The sequence below is a fragment of the Ascaphus truei genome, unplaced genomic scaffold (genome assembly GCF_040206685.1).
Source record: "Ascaphus truei isolate aAscTru1 unplaced genomic scaffold, aAscTru1.hap1 HAP1_SCAFFOLD_547, whole genome shotgun sequence".
In the NCBI taxonomy this organism is placed as follows: domain Eukaryota; kingdom Metazoa; phylum Chordata; class Amphibia; order Anura; family Ascaphidae; genus Ascaphus; species Ascaphus truei.
Window position 1 is genome coordinate 18,339 of NW_027456878.1, and position 22,444 is coordinate 40,782.

Consider the following 22,444-nt stretch of genomic DNA (forward strand, 5'->3'; position numbering starts at 1 on the left):
GATATATACCTCCCCTGTGGGGACACACCTCTATGTATATACACTGATATATACCTCCCCTGTGGGGGACACACCTCTATGTATATACACTGATATATACCTCCCCTGTGGGGGACACACCTCTATGTATATACACTGATATATATCTCTTCTATGTGGTAGTTGTAGTTGTTATAGGGAGTATTTATATGATGTTGTTGTCATGGGAAAACACTTGACCTCATATTGCTTGCTCAACTAGACTTGGGGATTGCATTAACAGGGAATACATTCTCACCTACATAGTGCATTATACATTCTCACATGCATAGTGCATTACACATTCTCACATGCATAGTGCATTATACATTCTCACATGCATAGTGCATTATACATTCTCACATGCATAGTGCATTATACATTCTCACATACATAGGGCATTACACATTCTCACATGCATAGTGCATTATACATTCTCACATGCATAGTGCATTATATATTCTCACATGCATAGTGCATTACACATTCCCACATGCATAGTGCATTATACATTCTCACATGCATAGTGCATTACACATTCTCACATGCATAGTGCATTACACATTCCCACATGCATAGTGCATTATACATTCTCACCTGCATAGTGCATTATACATTCTCACATGCATAGTGCATTATACATTCTCACATGCATAGTGCATTACACATTCTCACATGCATAGTGCATTACACATTCACACATGCATAGTGCATTACACATTCTCACATGCATAGTGCATTATACATTCTCACATGCATAGTGCATTATACATTCTCACATGCATAGTGCATTACACATTCTCACATGCATAGTGCATTACACATTCTCACATGCATAGTGCATTACACATTCTCACATGCATAGTGCATTACACATTCTCACATGCATAGTGCATTATACATTCTCACATGCATAGTGCATTATACATTCTCACATGCATAGTGCATTACACATTCTCACATGCATAGTGCATTACACATTCTCACATGCATAGTGCATTACACATTCTCACATGCATAGTGCATTATACATTCTCACACGCGCTCTGTATCCTTCACCCCGCGCTCTGTATCCTTCACCCCGCGCTCTGTATCCTTCACCCCGCGCTCTGTATCCTTCACCCCGCGCTCTGTATCCTTCACCCCGCGCTCTGTATCCTTCACCCCGCGCTCTGTATCCTTCACCCCGCGCTCTGTATCCCGCGCTCTGTATCCTTCACCCCGCGCTCTGTATCCTTCATCCCGCGCTCTGTATCCTTCACCCCGCGCTCTGTATCCTTCACCCCGCGCTCTGTATCCTTCACCCCGCGCTCTGTATCCTTCACCCCGCGCTCTGTATCCTTCACCCCGCGCTCTGTATCCTTCATCCCGCGCTCTGTATCCTTTACCCCGCGCTCTGTATCCTTCACCCCGCGCTCTGTATCCTTCACCCCGCGCTCTGTATCCTTCACCCCGCGCTCTGTATCCTTCACCCCGCGCTCTGTATCCTTCACCCCGCGCTCTGTATCCTTCACCCCGCGCTCTGTATCCTTCACCCCGCGCTCTGTATCCTTCACCCCGCGCTCTGTATCCTTCACCCCGCGCTCTGTATCCTTCACCCCGCGCTCTGTATCCTTCACCCCGCGCTCTGTATCCTTCACCCCGCGCTCTGTATCCTTCACCCCGCGCTCTGTATCCTTCACCCCGCGCTCTGTATCCTTCACCCCGCGCTCTGTATCCTTCACCCCGCGCTCTGTATCCTTCACCCCGCGCTCTGTATCCTTCACCCCGCGCTCTGTATCCTTCACCCCGCGCTCTGTATCCTTCACCCCGCGCTCTGTATCCTTCACCCCGCGCTCTGTATCCTTCACCCCGCGCTCTGTATCCTTCACCCCGCGCTCTGTATCCTTCACCCCGCGCTCTGTATCCTTCACCCCGCGCTCTGTATCCTTCACCCCGCGCTCTGTATCCTTCACCCCGCGCTCTGTATCCTTCACCCCGCGCTCTGTATCCTTCACCCCGCGCTCTGTATCCTTCACCCCGCGCTCTGTATCCTTCACCCCGCGCTCTGTATCCTTCACCCCGCGCTCTGTATCCTTCACCCCGCGCTCTGTATCCTTCACCCCGCGCTCTGTATCCTTCACCCCGCGCTCTGTATCCTTCACCCCGCGCTCTGTATCCTTCACCCCGCGCTCTGTATCCTTCATCCCGCGCTCTGTATCCCGCGCTCTGTATCCTTCACCCCGCGCTCTGTATCCTTCATCCCGCGCTCTGTATCCTTCATCCCGCGCTCTGTATCCCGCGCTCTGTATCCTTCATCCCGCGCTCTGTATCCTTCACCCCGCGCTCTGTATCCTTCATCCCGCGTTCTGTATCTTTCATCCCGCGCTCTGTATCCTTCACCCCGCGCTCTGTATCCTTCGTCCCGCGCTCTGTATCCTTCGCCCCGCGCTCTGTATCCTTCGCCCCGCGCTCTGTATCCTTCGCCCCGCGCTCTGTATCCTTCGCCCCGCGCTCTGTATCCTTCGCCCCGCGCTCTGTATCCTTCGCCCCGCGCTCTGTATCCTTCGCCCCGCGCTCTGTATCCTTCGCCCCGCGCTCTGTATCCTTCGCCCCGCGCTCTGTATCCTTCGCCCCGCGCTCTGTATCCTTCGCCCCGCGCTCTGTATCCTTCGCCCCGCGCTCTGTATCCTTCGCCCCGCGCTCTGTATCCTTCGCCCCGCGCTCTGTATCCTTCGCCCCGCGCTCTGTATCCTTCGCCCCGCGCTCTGTATCCTTCGCCCCGCGCTCTGTATCCTTCGCCCCGCGCTCTGTATCCTTCGCCCCGCGCTCTGTATCCTTCGCCCCGCGCTCTGTATCCTTCGCCCCGCGCTCTGTATCCTTCGCCCCGCGCTCTGTATCCTTCGCCCCGCGCTCTGTATCCTTCGCCCCGCGCTCTGTATCCTTCGCCCCGCGCTCTGTATCCTTCGCCCCGCGCTCTGTATCCTTCGCCCCGCGCTCTGTATCCTTCGCCCCGCGCTCTGTATCCTTCGCCCCGCGCTCTGTATCCTTCGCCCCGCGCTCTGTATCCTTCGCCCCGCGCTCTGTATCCTTCGCCCCGCGCTCTGTATCCTTCGCCCCGCGCTCTGTATCCTTCGCCCCGCGCTCTGTATCCTTCGCCCCGCGCTCTGTATCCTTCGCCCCGCGCTCTGTATCCTTCGCCCCGCGCTCTGTATCCTTCGCCCCGCGCTCTGTATCCTTCGCCCCGCGCTCTGTATCCTTCGCCCCGCGCTCTGTATCCTTCGCCCCGCGCTCTGTATCCTTCGCCCCGCGCTCTGTATCCTTCGCCCCGCGCTCTGTATCCTTCGCCCCGCGCTCTGTATCCTTCGCCCCGCGCTCTGTATCCTTCGCCCCGCGCTCTGTATCCTTCGCCCCGCGCTCTGTATCCTTCGCCCCGCGCTCTGTATCCTTCGCCCCGCGCTCTGTATCCTTCGCCCCGCGCTCTGTATCCTTCGCCCCGCGCTCTGTATCCTTCGCCCCGCGCTCTGTATCCTTCGCCCCGCGCTCTGTATCCTTCGCCCCGCGCTCTGTATCCTTCGCCCCGCGCTCTGTATCCTTCGCCCCGCGCTCTGTATCCTTCGCCCCGCGCTCTGTATCCTTCGCCCCGCGCTCTGTATCCTTCGCCCCGCGCTCTGTATCCTTCACCCCGCGCTCTGTATCCTTCACCCCGCGCTCTGTATCCTTCACCCCGCGCTCTGTATCCTTCACCCCGCGCTCTGTATCCTTCATCCCGCGCTCTGTATCCTTCACCCCGCGCTCTGTATCCTTCATCCCGCGCTCTGTATCCCGCGCTCTGTATCCTTCATCCCGCGCTCTGTATCCTTCATCCCGCGCTCTGTATCCTTCATCCCGCGCTCTGTATCCTTCACCCCGCGCTCTGTATCCTTCACCCCGCGCTCTGTATCCTTCACCCCGCGCTCTGTATCCTTCATCCCGCGCTCTGTATCCCGCGCTCTGTATCCTTCATCCCGCGCTCTGTATCCTTCATCCCGCGCTCTGTATCCTTCACCCCGCGCTCTGTATCCTTCATCCCGCGTTCTGTATCCTTCACCCCGCGCTCTGTATCCTTCACCCCGCGCTCTGTATCCTTCACCCCGCGCTCTGTATCCTTCACCCCGCGCTCTGTATCCTTCACCCCGCGCTCTGTATCCTTCACCCCGCGCTCTGTATCCTTCACCCCGCGCTCTGTATCCTTCACCCCGCGCTCTGTATCCTTCACCCCGCGCTCTGTATCCTTCATCCCGCGCTCTGTATCCCGCGCTCTGTATCCTTCATCCCGCGCTCTGTATCCTTCATCCCGCGCTCTGTATCCTTCATCCCGCGCTCTGTATCCTTCACCCCGCGCTCTGTATCCTTCACCCCGCGCTCTGTATCCTTCATCCCGCGCTCTGTATCCCGCGCTCTGTATCCTTCATCCCGCGCTCTGTATCCTTCATCCCGCGCTCTGTATCCTTCACCCCGCGCTCTGTATCCTTCATCCCGCGTTCTGTATCTTTCATCCCGCGCTCTGTATCCTTCATCCCGCGCTCTGTATCCTTCATCCCGCGCTCTGTATCCTTCGCCCCGCGCTCTGTATCCTTCGCCCCGCGCTCTGTATCCTTCGCCCCGCGCTCTGTATCCTTCGCCCCGCGCTCTGTATCCTTCGCCCCGCGCTCTGTATCCTTCGCCCCGCGCTCTGTATCCTTCGCCCCGCGCTCTGTATCCTTCGCCCCGCGCTCTGTATCCTTCGCCCCGCGCTCTGTATCCTTCGCCCCGCGCTCTGTATCCTTCGCCCCGCGCTCTGTATCCTTCGCCCCGCGCTCTGTATCCTTCGCCCCGCGCTCTGTATCCTTCGCCCCGCGCTCTGTATCCTTCGCCCCGCGCTCTGTATCCTTCGCCCCGCGCTCTGTATCCTTCGCCCCGCGCTCTGTATCCTTCGCCCCGCGCTCTGTATCCTTCGCCCCGCGCTCTGTATCCTTCGCCCCGCGCTCTGAATCCTTCGCCCCGCGCTCTGTATCCTTCGCCCCGCGCTCTGTATCCTTCGCCCCGCGCTCTGTATCCTTCGCCCCGCGCTCTGTATCCTTCGCCCCGCGCTCTGTATCCTTCGCCCCGCGCTCTGTATCCTTCGCCCCGCGCTCTGTATCCTTCGCCCCGCGCTCTGTATCCTTCGCCCCGCGCTCTGTATCCTTCGCCCCGCGCTCTGTATCCTTCGCCCCGCGCTCTGTATCCTTCGCCCCGCGCTCTGTATCCTTCGCCCCGCGCTCTGTATCCTTCGCCCCGCGCTCTGTATCCTTCGCCCCGCGCTCTGTATCCTTCGCCCCGCGCTCTGTATCCTTCGCCCCGCGCTCTGTATCCTTCGCCCCGCGCTCTGTATCCTTCGCCCCGCGCTCTGTATCCTTCGCCCCGCGCTCTGTATCCTTCGCCCCGCGCTCTGTATCCTTCGCCCCGCGCTCTGTATCCTTCGCCCCGCGCTCTGTATCCTTCGCCCCGCGCTCTGTATCCTTCGCCCCGCGCTCTGTATCCTTCGCCCCGCGCTCTGTATCCTTCGCCCCGCGCTCTGTATCCTTCGCCCCGCGCTCTGTATCCTTCGCCCCGCGCTCTGTATCCTTCTTCCCGCGCTCTGTATCCTTCATCCCGCGCTCTGTATCCTTCATCCCGCGCTCTGTATCCTTCGCCCCGCGCTCTGTATCCTTCGCCCCGCGCTCTGTATCCTTCATCCCGCGCTCTGTATCCTTCATCCCGCGCTCTGTATCCTTCATCCCGCGCTCTGTATCTTTCATCCCGCGCTCTGTATCCTTCATCCCGCGCTCTGTATCCTTCATCCCGCGCTCTGTATCCTTCAACCCGCGCTCTGTATCCTTCATCCCGCGTTCTGTATCCTTCACCCCGCGCTCTGTATCCTTCACCCCGCGCTCTGTATCCTTCGCCCCGCGCTCTGTATCCTTCGCCCCGCGCTCTGTATCCTTCACCCCGCGCTCTGTATCCTTCGCCCCGCGCTCTGTATCCTTCGCCCCGCGCTCTGTATCCTTCGCCCCGCGCTCTGTATCCTTCGCCCCGCGCTCTGTATCCTTCGCCCCGCGCTCTGTATCCTTCGCCCCGCGCTCTGTATCCTTCGCCCCGCGCTCTGTATCCTTCGCCCCGCGCTCTGTATCCTTCGCCCCGCGCTCTGTATCCTTCGCCCCGCGCTCTGTATCCTTCGCCCCGCGCTCTGTATCCTTCGCCCCGCGCTCTGTATCCTTCGCCCCGCGCTCTGTATCCTTCGCCCCGCGCTCTGTATCCTTCGCCCCGCGCTCTGTATCCTTCTTCCCGCGCTCTGTATCCTTCATCCCGCGCTCTGTATCCTTCATCCCGCGCTCTGTATCCTTCATCCCGCGCTCTGTATCTTTCATCCCGCGCTCTGTATCCTTCATCCCGCGCTCTGTATCCTTCATCCCGCGCTCTGTATCCTTCAACCCGCGCTCTGTATCCTTCATCCCGCGTTCTGTATCCTTCATCCCGCGCTCTGTATCCTTCACCCCGCGCTCTGTATCCTTCACCCCGCGCTCTGTATCCTTCACCCCGCGCTCTGTATCCTTCACCCCGCGCTCTGTATCCTTCACCCCGCGCTCTGTATCCTTCATCCCGCGCTCTGTATCCCGCGCTCTGTATCCTTCACCCCGCGCTCTGTATCCTTCACCCCGCGCTCTGTATCCTTCACCCCGCGCTCTGTATCCTTCACCCCGCGCTCTGTATCCTTCATCCCGCGCTCTGTATCCTTCATCCCGCGCTCTGTATCCTTCACCCCGCGCTCTGTATCCTTCATCTTGCGCTCTGTATCCTTCATCCCGCGCTCTGTATCCTTCATCCCGCGCTCTGTATCCTTCATCCCGCGCTCTGTATCTTTCATCCCGCGCTCTGTATCTTTCATCCCGCGCTCTGTATCCTTCATCCCGCGCTCTGTATCCTTCATCCCGCGCTCTGTATCCTTCATCCCGCGTTCTGTATCCTTCATCCCGCGCTCTGTATCCTTCACCCCGCGCTCTGTATCCTTCACCCCGCGCTCTGTATCCTTCACCCCGCGCTCTGTATCCTTCATCCCGCGCTCTGTATCCTTCATCCCGCGCTCTGTATCCTTCATCCCGCGCTCTGTATCCCGCGCTCTGTATCCTTCATCCCGCGCTCTGTATCTTTCACCCCGCGCTCGGTATCTTTCACCCCGCGCTCGGTATCTTTCACCCCGCGCTCGGTATCTTTCACCTCGCGCTCTGTATCCTTCACCCCGCGCTCTGTATCCTTCACCCCGCGCTCTGTATCCTTCACCCCGCGCTCTGTATCCTTCATCCCGCGCTCTGTATCCTTCATCCCGCGCTCTGTATCCTTCACCCCGCGCTCTGTATCCTTCACCCCGCGCTCTGTATCCTTCACCCCGCGCTCTGTATCCTTCACCCCGCGCTCTGTATCCTTCACCCCGCGCTCTGTATCCTTCACCCCGCGCTCTGTATCCTTCACCCCGCGCTCTGTATCCTTCACCCCGCGCTCTGTATCCTTCACCCCGCGCTCTGTATCCTTCACCCCGCGCTCTGTATCCTTCACCCCGCGCTCTGTATCCTTCATCCCGCGCTCTGTATCCTTCATCCCGCGCTCTGTATCCCGCGCTCTGTATCCTTCACCCCGCGCTCTGTATCCTTCACCCCGCGCTCTGTATCCTTCATCCCGCGCTCTGTATCCCGCGCTCTGTATCCTTCACCCCGCGCTCTGTATCCTTCACCCCGCGCTCTGTATCCTTCACCCCGCGCTCTGTATCCTTCACCCCGCGCTCTGTATCCTTCATCCCGCGCTCTGTATCCTTCATCCCGCGCTCTGTATCCTTCACCCCGCGCTCTGTATCCTTCATCTTGCGCTCTGTATCCTTCATCCCGCGCTCTGTATCCTTCATCCCGCGCTCTGTATCCTTCATCCCGCGCTCTGTATCTTTCATCCCGCGCTCTGTATCTTTCATCCCGCGCTCTGTATCCTTCATCCCGCGCTCTGTATCCTTCATCCCGCGCTCTGTATCCTTCATCCCGCGTTCTGTATCCTTCATCCCGCGCTCTGTATCCTTCACCCCGCGCTCTGTATCCTTCACCCCGCGCTCTGTATCCTTCACCCCGCGCTCTGTATCCTTCATCCCGCGCTCTGTATCCTTCATCCCGCGCTCTGTATCCTTCATCCCGCGCTCTGTATCCCGCGCTCTGTATCCTTCATCCCGCGCTCTGTATCTTTCACCCCGCGCTCGGTATCTTTCACCCCGCGCTCGGTATCTTTCACCCCGCGCTCGGTATCTTTCACCTCGCGCTCTGTATCCTTCACCCCGCGCTCTGTATCCTTCACCCCGCGCTCTGTATCCTTCACCCCGCGCTCTGTATCCTTCATCCCGCGCTCTGTATCCTTCACCCCGCGCTCTGTATCCTTCACCCCGCGCTCTGTATCCTTCACCCCGCGCTCTGTATCCTTCACCCCGCGCTCTGTATCCTTCACCCCGCGCTCTGTATCCTTCACCCCGCGCTCTGTATCCTTCACCCCGCGCTCTGTATCCTTCACCCCGCGCTCTGTATCCTTCACCCCGCGCTCTGTATCCTTCACCCCGCGCTCTGTATCCTTCACCCCGCGCTCTGTATCCTTCATCCCGCGCTCTGTATCCTTCATCCCGCGCTCTGTATCCCGCGCTCTGTATCCTTCACCCCGCGCTCTGTATCCTTCACCCCGCGCTCTGTATCCTTCACCCCGCGCTCTGTATCCTTCACCCCGCGCTCTGTATCCTTCATCCCGCGCTCTGTATCCTTCATCCCGCGCTCTGTATCCTTCATCCCGCGCTCTGTATCCTTCATCCCGCGCTCTGTATCCTTCATCCCGCGCTCTGTATCCTTCATCTTGCGCTCTGTATCCTTCATCCCGCGCTCTGTATCCTTCATCCCGCGCTCTGTATCCTTCATCCCGCGCTCTGTATCTTTCATCCCGCGCTCTGTATCCTTCATCCCGCGCTCTGTATCCTTCAACCCGCGCTCTGTATCCTTCATCCCGCGTTCTGTATCCTTCATCCCGCGCTCTGTATCCTTCACCCCGCGCTCTGTATCCTTCACCCCGCGCTCTGTATCCTTCACCCCGCGCTCTGTATCCTTCACCCCGCGCTCTGTATCCTTCATCCCGCGCTCTGTATCCTTCATCCCGCGCTCTGTATCCTTCATCCCGCGCTCTGTATCCCGCGCTCTGTATCCTTCATCCCGCGCTCTGTATCTTTCACCCCGCGCTCGGTATCTTTCACCCCGCGCTCGGTATCTTTCACCCCGCGCTCGGTTTCTTTCACCTCGCGCTCTGTATCCTTCACCCCGCGCTCTGTATCCTTCACCCCGCGCTCTGTATCCTTCACCCCGCGCTCTGTATCCTTCACCCCGCGCTCTGTATCCTTCACCCCGCGCTCTGTATCCTTCACCCCGCGCTCTGTATCCTTCACCCCGCGCTCTGTATCCTTCACCCCGCGCTCTGTATCCTTCACCCCGCGCTCTGTATCCTTCACCCCGCGCTCTGTATCCTTCACCCCGCGCTCTGTATCCTTCACCCCGCGCTCTGTATCCTTCACCCCGCGCTCTGTATCCTTCACCCCGCGCTCTGTATCCTTCACCCCGCGCTCTGTATCCTTCACCCCGCGCTCTGTATCCTTCACCCCGCGCTCTGTATCCTTCACCCCGCGCTCTGTATCCTTCACCCCGCGCTCTGTATCCTTCACTTTGCGCTCTGTATCCTTCACCCCGCGCTCTGTATCCTTCACCCCGCGCTCTGTATCCTTCACCCCGCGCTCTGTATCCTTCACCCCGCGCTCTGTATCCTTCACCCCGCGCTCTGTATCCTTCACCCCGCGCTCTGTATCCTTCACCCCGCGCTCTGTATCCTTCACCCCGCGCTCTGTATCCTTCATCCCGCGCTCTGTATCCTTCACCCCGCGCTCTGTATCCTTCACCCCGCGCTCTGTATCCTTCACCCCGCGCTCTGTATCCTTCATCCCGCGCTCTGTATCCTTCATCCCGCGCTCTGTATCCTTCACCCCGCGCTCTGTATCCTTCATCCCGCGCTCTGTATCTTTCATCCCGCGCTCTGTATCCTTCATCCCGCGCTCTGTATCCTTCATCCCGCGCTCTGTATCCTTCATCCCGCGCTCTGTATCCTTCATCCAGTGCTCTGTATCCTTCATCCCGCGCTCTGTATCCTTCATCCCGCGCTCTGTATCCTTCATCCCGCGCTCTGTATCCTTCACCCCGCGCTCTGTATCCTTCACTTTGCGCTCTGTATCCTTCACCCCGCGCTCTGTATCCTTCACCCCGCGCTCTGTATCCTTCACCCCGCGCTCTGTATCCTTCACCCCGCGCTCTGTATCCTTCATCCCGCGCTCTGTATCCTTCACCCCGCGCTCTGTATCCTTCATCCCGCGCTCTGTATCCCGCGCTCTGTATCCTTCATCCCGCGCTCTGTATCCTTCACCCCGCGCTCTGTATCCTTCATCCCGCGTTCTGTATCTTTCATCCCGCGCTCTGTATCCTTCACCCCGCGCTCTGTATCCTTCACCCCGCGCTCTGTATCCTTCACCCCGCGCTCTGTATCCTTCACCCCGCGCTCTGTATCCTTCACCCCGCGCTCTGTATCCTTCACCCCGCGCTCTGTATCCTTCACCCCGCGCTCTGTATCCTTCACCCCGCGCTCTGTATCCTTCACCCCGCGCTCTGTATCCTTCACCCCGCGCTCTGTATCCTTCACCCCGCGCTCTGTATCCTTCACCCCGCGCTCTGTATCCTTCACCCCGCGCTCTGTATCCTTCACCCCGCGCTCTGTATCCTTCACCCCGCGCTCTGTATCCTTCACCCCGCGCTCTGTATCCCGCCCGCGCACACACTCTGTATCCCGCCCGCGCACACACTCTGTATCCCGCCCGCGCACACACTGTATCCCTCCCGCGCACACACTCTGTATCCCGCCCGCGCACACACTCTGTATCCTTCATCCCGCGCTCTGTATCCCGCCCGCGCACACACTCTGTATCCCGCCCGCGCACACACTCTGTATCCCGCCCGCGCACACACTCTGTATCCCGCCCGCGCACACACTCTGTATCCCGCCCGCGCACACACTCTGTATCCCGCCCGCGCACACACTCTGTATCCCGCCCGCGCACACACTCTGTATCCCGCCCGCGCACACACTCTGTATCCCGCCTGCACACACACTGTATCCCGCCCGCGCACACACTCTGTATCCCGCCCGCGCACACACTCTGTATCCCGCCCGCGCACACACTCTGTATCCCGCCCGCGCACACACTCTGTATCCCGCCCGCGCACACACTCTGTATCCCGCCCGCGCACACACTCTGTATCCCGCCCGCGCACACACTCTGTATCCCGCCCGCGCACACACTCTGTATCCCGCCCGCGCACACACTCTGTATCCCGCCCGCGCTCTGTATCCCGCCCGCGCACACACTCTGTATCCCGCCCGCGCACACACTCTGTATCCCGCCCGCGCACACACTCTGTATCCCGCCCGCGCACACACTCTGTATCCCGCCCGCGCACACACTCTGTATCCCGCCCGCGCACACACTCTGTATCCCGCCCGCGCACACACTCTGTATCCCGCCCGCGCACACACTCTGTATCCCGCCCGCGCACACACTCTGTATCCCGCCCGCGCACACACTCTGTATCCCGCCCGCGCACACACTCTGTATCCCGCCCGCGCACACACTCTGTATCCCGCCCGCGCACACACACTGTATCCCGCCCGCGCACACACTCTGTATCCCGCCCGCGCACACACTCTGTATCCCGCTCGCGCACACACTCTGTATCCCGCCCGCGCACACACTCTGTATCCCGCCCGCGCACACACTCTGTATCCCGCCCGCGCACACACTCTGTATCCTTCATCCCGCGCTCTGTATCCCGCCCACGCACACACTCTGTATCCCGCCCGCGCACACACTCTGTATCCCGCCCGCGCACACACTCTGTATCCTTCATCCCGCGCTCTGTATCCCGCCCACGCACACACTCTGTATCCCGCCCGCGCACACACTCTGTATCCCGCTCGCGCACACACTCTGTATCCCGCCCGCGCACACACTCTGTATCCCGCCCGCGCACACACTCTGTATCCCGCCCGCGCACACACTCTGTATCCCGCCCGCGCACACACTCTGTATCCCGCCCGCGCACACACTCTGTATCCCGCCCGCGCACACACTCTGTATCCCGCCCGCGCACACACTCTGTATCCCGCCCGCGCACACACTCTGTATCCCGCCCGCGCACACACACTCTGTATCCCGCCCGCGCACACACACTGTATCCCGCTCGCGCACACACTCTGTATCCCGCTCGCGCACACACTCTGTATCCCGCCCACGCACACACTCTGTATCCCGCCCGCGCACACACTCTGTATCCCGCCCGCGCACACACTCTGTATCCTTCATCCCGCGCTCTGTATCCCGCCCACGCACACACTCTGTATCCCGCCCGCGCACACACTCTGTATCCCGCTCGCGCACACACTCTGTATCCCGCCCGCGCACACACTCTGTATCCCGCCCGCGCACACACTCTGTATCCCGCCCGCGCACACACTCTGTATCCCGCCCGCGCACACACTCTGTATCCCGCCCGCGCACACACTGTATCCCGCCCGCGCACACACTCTGTATCCCGCCCGCGCACACACTCTGTATCCCGCCCGCGCACACACTCTGTATCCCGCCCGCGCACACACTCTGTATCCCGCCCGCGCACGCACTCTGTATCCCGCCCGCGCACACACTCTGTATCCCGCTCGCGCACACACTCTGTATCCCGCCCGCGCACACACTCTGTATCCCGCCCGCGCACACACTCTGTATCCCGCCCGCGCACACACTCTGTATCCTTCATCCCGCGCTCTGTATCCCGCCCACGCACACACTCTGTATCCCGCCCGCGCACACACTCTGTATCCCGCCCGCGCACACACTCTGTATCCCGCCCGCGCACACACTCTGTATCCCGCTCGCGCACACACTCTGTATCCCGCCCGCGCACACACTCTGTATCCCGCCCGCGCACACACTCTGTATCCCGCCCGCGCACACACTCTGTATCCCGCTCGCGCACACACTCTGTATCCCGCCCGCGCACACACTCTGTATCCCGCCCGCGCACACACTCTGTATCCCGCCCGCGCACACACTCTGTATCCCGCCCGCGCACACACTCTGTATCCCGCCCGCGCACACACTCTGTATCCCGCCCGCGCACACACTCTGTATCCCGCCCGCGCACACACTCTGTATCCCGCCCGCGCACACACTCTGTATCCCGCCCGCGCACACACTCTGTATCCCGCCCGCGCACACACTCTGTATCCCGCCCGCGCACACACTCTGTATCCCGCCCGCGCACACACTCTGTATCCCGCCCGCGCACACACTCTGTATCCCGCCCGCGCACACACTGTATCCCGCCCGCGCACACACTCTGTATCCCGCCCGCGCACACACTCTGTATCCCGCCCGAGCACACACTCTGTATCCTGCCCGCACACACTCTGTATCCCGCCCGCGCACACACTCTGTATCCCGCCCGCGCACACACTCTGTATCCCGCCCGCGCACACACTCTGTATCCTTCATCCCGCGCTCTGTATCCCGCCCGCGCACACACTCTGTATCCTGCCCGCGCACACACTCTGTATCCTGCCCGCGCACACACTCTGTATCCTGCCCGCGCACACACTCTGTATCCTGCCCGCGCACACACTCTGTATCCCGCCCGCGCACACACTCTGTATCCCGCCCGCGCACACACTCTGTATCCTGCCCGCGCACACACTCTGTATCCTGCCCGCGCACACTCTGTATCCCGCCCGCGCACACACTCTGTATCCCGCCCGCGCACACACTCTGTATCCCGCCCGCGCACATACTCTGTATCCTTCATCCCGCGCTCTGTATCCTGCCCGCGCACACACTCTGTATCCTGCCCGCACACACACTGTATCCCGCCCGCGCACACACTCTGTATCCTGCCCGCGCACACACTCTGTATCCTGCCCGCGCACACACTCTGTATCCTGCCCGCGCACACACTCTGTATCCTGCCCGCGCACACACTCTGTATCCCGCCCGCGCACACACTCTGTATCCCGCCCGCGCACACACTCTGTATCCCGCCCGCGCACACACTCTGTATCCCGCCCGCGCACACACTGTATCCCGCCCGCGCACACACTCTGTATCCCGCCCGCGCACACACTCTGTATCCCGCCCGCGCACACACTCTGTATCCCGCCCGCGCACACACTCTGTATCCCGCCCGCGCACACACTCTGTATCCCGCCCGCGCACACACTCTGTATCCTGCCCGCACACACACTGTATCCCGCCCGCGCACACACTCTGTATCCCGCCCGCGCACACACTCTGTATCCCGCCCGCGCACACACTCTGTATCCCGCCCGCGCACATACTCTGTATCCTTCATCCCGCGCTCTGTATCCCGCCCGCGCACACACTCTGTATCCTGCCCGCGCACACACTGTATCCCGCCCGCGCACACACTCTGTATCCCGCCCGCGCACACACTCTGTATCCCGCCCGCGCACACACTCTGTATCCCGCCCGCGCACACACTCTGTATCCCGCCCGCGCACACACTCTGTATCCTTCCCGCACACACTCTGTATCCCGCCCGCGCACACACTCTGTATCCCGCCCGCGCAAACACTCTGTATCCCGCCCGCGCACACACTCTGTATCCCGCCCGCGCACACACTCTGTATCCCGCCCGCGCACACACTCTGTATCCCGCCCGCGCACACACTCTGTATCCCGCCCGCGCACACACTCTGTATCCCGCCCGCGCACACACTCTGTATCCCGCCCGCGCACACACTCTGTATCCCGCCCGCGCACACACTCTGTATCCCGCCCGCGCACACACTCTGTATCCCGCCCGCGCACACACTCTGTATCCCGCCCGCGCACACACTCTGTATCCCGCCCGCGCACACACTCTGTATCCCGCCCGCGCACACACTCTGTATCCCGCCCGCGCACACACTCTGTATCCCGCCCGCGCACACACTCTGTATCCCGCCCGCGCACACACTCTGTATCCCGCCCGCGCACACACTCTGTATCCCGCCCGCGCACACACTCTGTATCCCGCCCGCGCACACACTCTGTATCCCGCCCGCGCACACACTCTGTATCCCGCCCGCGCACACACTCTGGATCCCGCCCGCGCACACACTCTGGATCCCGCCCGCGCACACACTCTGGATCCCGCCCGCGCACACACTCTGGATCCCGCCCGCGCACACACTCTGTATCCCGCCCGCGCACACACTCTGTATCCCGCCCGCGCACACACTCTGTATCCCGCCCGCGCACACACTCTACATCCCGCCCGCGCACACACTCTGTATCCCGCCCGCGCACACACTCTGTATCCCGCCCGCGCACACACTCTGTATCCCGCCCGCGCACACACTCTGTATCCCGCCCGCGCACACACTCTGTATCCCGCCCGCGCACACACTCTGTATCCCGCCCGCGCACACACTCTGTATCCTGCCCGCGCACACACTGTATCCCGCCCGCGCACACACTCTGTATCCCGCCCGCGCACACACTCTGTATCCCGCCCGCGCACACACTCTGTATCCCGCCCGCGCACACACTCTGTATCCCGCCCGCGCACACACTCTGTATCCTGCCCGCGCACACACTGTATCCCGCCCGCGCACACACTCTGTATCCCGCCCGCGCACACACTCTGTATCCTGCCCGCGCACACACTCTGTATCCTGCCCGCACACACTCTGTATCCCGCCCGCGCACACACTCTGTATCCCGCCCGCGCACACACACTGTATCCCGCCCGCGCACACACTCTGTATCCCGCCCGCACACACACTGTATCCCGCCCGCGCACACACTCTGTATCCCGCCCGCGCACACACTCTGTATCCCGCCCGCGCACACACTCTGTATCCTGCCCGCACACACACTGTATCCCGCCCGCGCACACACTCTGTATCCCGCCCGCGCACATACTCTGTATCCTTCATCCCGCGCTCTGTATCCCGCCCGCGCACACACTCTGTATCCTGCCCGCGCACACACTGTATCCCGCCCACGCACACACTCTGTATCCCGCCCGCGCACACACTCTGTATCCCGCCCGCGCACACACTCTGTATCCCGCCTGCGCACACACTCTGTATCCCGCCCGCGCACACACTGTATCCCGCCCGCGCACACACTCTGTATCCCGCCCGCGCACACACTCTGTATCCCGCCCGCGCACACACTCTGTATCCCGCCCGAGCACACACTCTGTATCCCGCCCGAGCACACACTCTGTATCCCGCCCGCGCACACACTCTGTATCCCGCCCGCGCACACACTCTGTATCCCGCCCGCGCACACACTCTTTATCCCGCCCGCGCACACACTCTGTATCCCGCCTGCACACACACTGTATCCTGCCCGCGCACACACTCTGTATCCCGCCCGCACACACTCTGTATCCCGCCCGCGCACACACTGTATTCCGCCCGCGCACACACTCTGTATCCCGCCCGCGCACACACTCTGTATCCCGCCCGCGCACACACTCTGTATCCCGCCCGCGCACACACTCTGTATCCCGCCCGCGCACACACTCTGTATCCCGCCCGCGCACACACTCTGTATCCCGCCCGCGCACACACTCTGTATCCCGCCCGCGCACACACTCTGTATCCCGCCCGCGCACACACTCTGTATCCCGCCCGCGCACACACTCTGTATCCCGCCCGCGCACACACTCTGTATCCCGCCCGCGCACACACTCTGTATCCCGCCCGCGCACACACTGTATCCCGCCCGCGCACACACTCTGTATCCCGCCCGCGCACACACTCTGTATCCCGCCCGCGCACACACTCTGTATCCCGCCCGCGCACACACTCTGTATCCCGCCCGCGCACACACTGTATCCTGCCCGCGCACACACTCTGTATCCCGCCCGCGCACACACACTGTATCCCGCCCGCGCACACACTCTGTATCCTGCCCGCGCACACACTCTGTATCCTGCCCGCGCACACACTCTGTATCCCGCCCGCGCACACACTCTGTATCCTGCCCGCGCACACACTCTGTATCCCGCCCGCGCACACACTCTGTATCCCGCCCGCGCACACACTCTGTATCCTTCATCCCGCGCTCTGTATCCCGCCCGCGCACACACTCTGTATCCCGCCCGCGCACACACTCTGTATCCCGCCCGCGCACACACTCTGTATCCCGCCCGCGCACACACTCTGTATCCCGCCCGCGCACACACTCTGTATCCCGCCCGCGCACACACTCTGTATCCCGCCCGCGCACACACTCTGTATCCCGCCCGCGCACACACTCTGTATCCCGCCCGCGCACACACTCTGTATCCCGCCCGCGCACACACTCTGTATCCCGCCCGCGCACACACTCTGTATCCCGCCCGCGCACACACTCTGTATCCCGCCCGCGCACACACTCTGTATCCCGCCCGCGCACACACTCTGTATCCCGCCCGCGCACACACTCTGTATCCCGCCCGCGCACACACTCTGTATCCCGCCCGCGCACACACTCTGTATCCCGCCCGCGCACACACTCTGTATCCTTCATCCCGCGCTCTGTATCCCGCCCGCGCACACACTCTGTATCCCGCCCGCGCACACACTCTGTATCCCGCCCGCGCACACACTCTGTATCCTGCCCGCGCACACACTCTGTATCCCGCCCGCGCACACACTCTGTATCCTGCCCGCGCATACACTGTATCCCGCCCGCGCACACACTCCGTATCCTTCATCCCGCGCTCTTTATCCTTCATACCGCGCTCTGTACCCCGCGCTCGCGTTCTGCCCCTCCTCCCCTTGTGAGATTTCTGTGCACAGTATAAGTGTCTCTTCTCTTGTTGCAGGGCTCGATCTCCACAGAGAATGATCTGCTCCCAATATATTACTCAGGTAACAGGCAGCGTGTCTCTGCTCCCAATATATTACTCAGGTAACAAGCAGCGTCTCTCTGCTCCCAATATATTACTCAGGTAACAGGCAGTGTCTCTGCTCCCAATATATTACTCAGGTAACAGGCAGCGTGTCTCTGCTCCCAATATATTACTCAGGTAACAGGCAGTGCGTCTCTGCTCCCAATATATTACTCAGGTAACAGGCAGCGTGTCTCTGCTCCCAATATATTACTCAGGTAACAGGCAGCGTGTCTCTGCTCCCAATATATCACTCAGGTAACAGGCAGCGTGTCTCTGCTCCCAATATATTACTCAGGTAACAGGCAGCGTGTCTCTGCTCCCAATATATTACTCAGGTAACAGGCAGCGCGTCTCTGCTCCCAATATATTACTCAGGTAACAGGCAGCGTGTCTCTGCTCCCAATATATTACTCAGGTAACAGGCAGCGTGTCTCTGCTCCCAATATATTACTCAGGTAACAGGCAGCGTGTCTCTGCTCCCAATATATTACTCAGGTAACAGGCAGCGTGTCTCTGCTCCCAATATATTACTCAGGTAACAGGCAGCGTGTCTCTGCTCCCAATATATTACTCAGGTAACAGGCAGTGTGTCTCTGCTCCCAATATATTACTCAGGTAACAGGCAGCGTGTCTCTGCTCCCAATATATTACTCAGGTAACAGGCAGCGTGTCTCTGCTCCCAATATATTACTCAGGTAACAGGCAGTGTGTCTCTGCTCCCAATATATTACTCAGGTAAAAGGCAGTGTGTCTCTGCTCCCAATATATTACTCAGGTAACAGGCAGCGTGTCTCTGCTCCCAATATATTACTCAGGTAACAGGCAGCGTGTCTCTGCTCCCAATATATTACTCAGGTAACAGGCAGCGTGTCTCTGCTCCCAATATATTACTCAGGTAACAGGCAGCGTGTCTCTGCTCCCAATATATTACTCAGGTAACAGGCAGCGTGTCTCTGCTCCCAATATATTACTCAGGTAACAGGCAGTGCGTCTCTGCTCCCAATATATTACTCAGGTAACAGGCAGTGCGTCTCTGCTCCCAATATATTACTCAGGTAACAGGCAGCGTGTCTCTGCTCCCAATATATTACTCAGGTAACATGCAGCGTGTCTCTGCTCCCCATATATTACTCGGGTAACAGGCAGCGTGTCTCTGCTCCCCATATATTACTCAGGTAACAGGCAGCGTGTCTCTGCTCCCAATATATTACTCAGGTAACAGGCAGCGTGTCTCTGCTCCCAATATATTACTCAGGTAACAGGCAGCGTGTCTCTGCTCCCAATATATTACTCAGGTAACAGGCAGCGTGTCTCTGCTCCCAATATATTACTCAGGTAACAGGCAGTGTGTCTCTGCTCCCAATATATTACTCAGGTAACAGGCAGCGTGTCTCTGCTCCCAATATATTACTCAGGTAACAGGCAGTGTGTCTCTGCTCCCAATATATTACTCAGGTAACAGGCAGCGTGTCTCTGCTCCCAATATATTACTCAGGTAACAAGCAGCGTCTCTCTGCTCCCAATATATTACTCAGGTAACAGGCAGCGTGTCTCTGCTCCCAATATATTACTCAGGTAACAGGCAGTGCGTCTCTGCTCCCAATATATTACTCAGGTAACAGGCAGCGTGTCTCTGCTCCCAATATATTACTCAGGTAACAGGCAGCGTGTCTCTGCTCCCAATATATCACTCAGGTAACAGGCAGCGTGTCTCTGCTCCCAATATATTACTCAGGTAACAGGCAGCGTGTCTCTGCTCCCAATATATTACTCAGGTAACAGGCAGCGCGTCTCTGCTCCCAATATATTACTCAGGTAACAGGCAGCGTGTCTCTGCTCCCAATATATTACTCAGGTAACAGGCAGCGTGTCTCTGCTCCCAATATATTACTCAGGTAACAGGCAGCGTGTCTCTGCTCCCAATATATTACTCAGGTAACAGGCAGCGTGTCTCTGCTCCCAATATATTACTCAGGTAACAGGCAGCGTGTCTCTGCTCCCAATATATTACTCAGGTAACAGGCAGTGTGTCTCTGCTCCCAATATATTACTCAGGTAACAGGCAGCGTGTCTCTGCTCCCAATATATTACTCAGGTAACAGGCAGCGTGTCTCTGCTCCCAATATATTACTCAGGTAACAGGCAGTGTGTCTCTGCTCCCAATATATTACTCAGGTAACAGGCAGTGTGTCTCTGCTCCCAATATATTACTCAGGTAACAGGCAGCGTGTCTCTGCTCCCAATATATTACTCAGGTAACAGGCAGCGTGTCTCTGCTCCCAATATATTACTCAGGTAACAGGCAGCGTGTCTCTGCTCCCAATATATTACTCAGGTAACAGGCAGCGTGTCTCTGCTCCCAATATATTACTCAGGTAACAGGCAGCGTGTCTCTGCTCCCAATATATTACTCAGGTAACAGGCAGTGCGTCTCTGCTCCCAATATATTACTCAGGTAACAGGCAGTGCGTCTCTGCTCCCAATATATTACTCAGGTAACAGGCAGCGTGTCTCTGCTCCCAATATATTACTCAGGTAACATGCAGCGTGTCTCTGCTCCCCATATATTACTCGGGTAACAGGCAGCGTGTCTCTGCTCCCCATATATTACTCAGGTAACAGGCAGCGTGTCTCTGCTCCCAATATATTACTCAGGTAACAGGCAGCGTGTCTCTGCTCCCAATATATTACTCAGGTAACAGGCAGCGTGTCTCTGCTCCCAATATATTACTCAGGTAACAGGCAGCGTGTCTCTGCTCCCAATATATTACTCAGGTAACAGGCAGTGTGTCTCTGCTCCCAATATATTACTCAGGTAACAGGCAGCGTGTCTCTGCTCCCAATATATTACTCAGGTAACAGGCAGTGTGTCTCTGCTCCCAATATATTACTCAGGTAACAGGCAGGTTGTCTCTGCTCCCAATATATGACTCAGGTAACAGGCAGCGTGTCTCTGCTCCCAATATATTACTCAGGTAACAGGCAGCGTGTCTCTGCTCCCAATATATTACTCAGGTAACAGGCAGCGTGTCTCTGCTCCCAATATATTACTCAGGTAACAGGCAGCGTGTCTCTGCTCCCAATATATTACTCAGGTAACAGGCAGCGTGTCTCTGCTCCCAATATATTACTCAGGTAACAGGCAGCGTGTCTCTGCTCCCAATATATTACTCAGGTAACAGGCAGCGTGTCTCTGCTCCCAATATATTACTCAGGTAACAGGCAGCGTGTCTCTGCTCCCAATATATTACTCAGGTAACAGGCAGTGCGTCTCTGCTCCCAATATATTACTCAGGTAACAGGCAGTGCGTCTCTGCTCCCAATATATTACTCAGGTAACAGGCAGCGTGTCTCTGCTCCCAATATATTACTCAGGTAACATGCAGCGTGTCTCTGCTCCCAATATATTACTCGGGTAACAGGCAGCGTGTCTCTGCTCCCCATATATTACTCAGGTAACAGGCAGCGTGTCTCTGCTCCCAATATATTACTCAGGTAACAGGCAGCGTGTCTCTGCTCCCAATATATTACTCAGGTAACAGGCAGCGTGTCTCTGCTCCCAATATATTTCTCAGGTAACAGGCAGCGTGTCTCTGCTCCCAATATATTACTCAGGTAACAGGCAGCGTGTCTCTGCTCCCAATATATTACTCAGGTAACAGGCAGCGTGTCTCTGCTCCCAATATATTACTCAGGTAACAGGCAGCGTGTCTCTGCTCCCAATATATTACTCAGGTAACAGGCAGCGTGTCTCTGCTCCCAATATATTACTCAGGTAACAGGCAGCGTGTCTCTGCTCCCAATATATTACTCAGGTAATAGGCAGCATGTCTCTGCTCCCAATATATTACTCAGGTAACAGGCAGCGTCTCTCTGCTCCCAATATATTACTCAGGTAACAGGCAGCGTGTCTCAGCTCCCAATATATTACTCAGGTAACAGGCAGCGTGTCTCTGCTCCCAATATATTACTCAGGTAACAGGCAGCGTGTCTCTGCTCCCAATATATTACTCAGGTAACAGGCAGCGTCTCTCTGCTCCCAATATATTACTCAGGTAACAGGCAGCACGTCTCTGCTCCCAATATATTACTCAGGTAACAGGCAGCGTGTCTCTGCTCCCCATATATTACTCAGGTAACAGGCAGCGTGTCTCTGCTCCCAATATATTACTCAGGTAACAGGCAGTGTGTCTGCTCCCAATATATTACTCAGGTAACAGGCAGTGTGTCTCTGCTCCCAATATATTACTCAGGTAACAGGCAGTGTGTCTCTGCTCCCAATATATTACTCAGGTAACAGGCAGCGTGTCTCTGCTCCCAATATATTACTCAGGTAACAGGCAGCGTGTCTCTGCTCCCAATAT

The 22,444-nt window shown here is 58.8% G+C and overlaps 1 protein-coding gene across 3 annotated transcripts in view; it reads left to right on the forward strand.

The window, feature by feature from the left end:
• The window catches only part of APBB1 (amyloid beta precursor protein binding family B member 1), a 138,492-nt gene that overhangs the window by 1,335 nt on the left and 114,713 nt on the right, over positions 1 to 22,444 (forward strand). For all 3 annotated transcript variants that reach the window (XM_075584349.1, XM_075584350.1, XM_075584351.1), the window contains exon 2: positions 18,012 to 18,057. The gene's annotated coding sequence lies outside the window, so the exon portion shown is untranslated. The remainder of the gene's footprint in view (positions 1 to 18,011; positions 18,058 to 22,444) is intronic.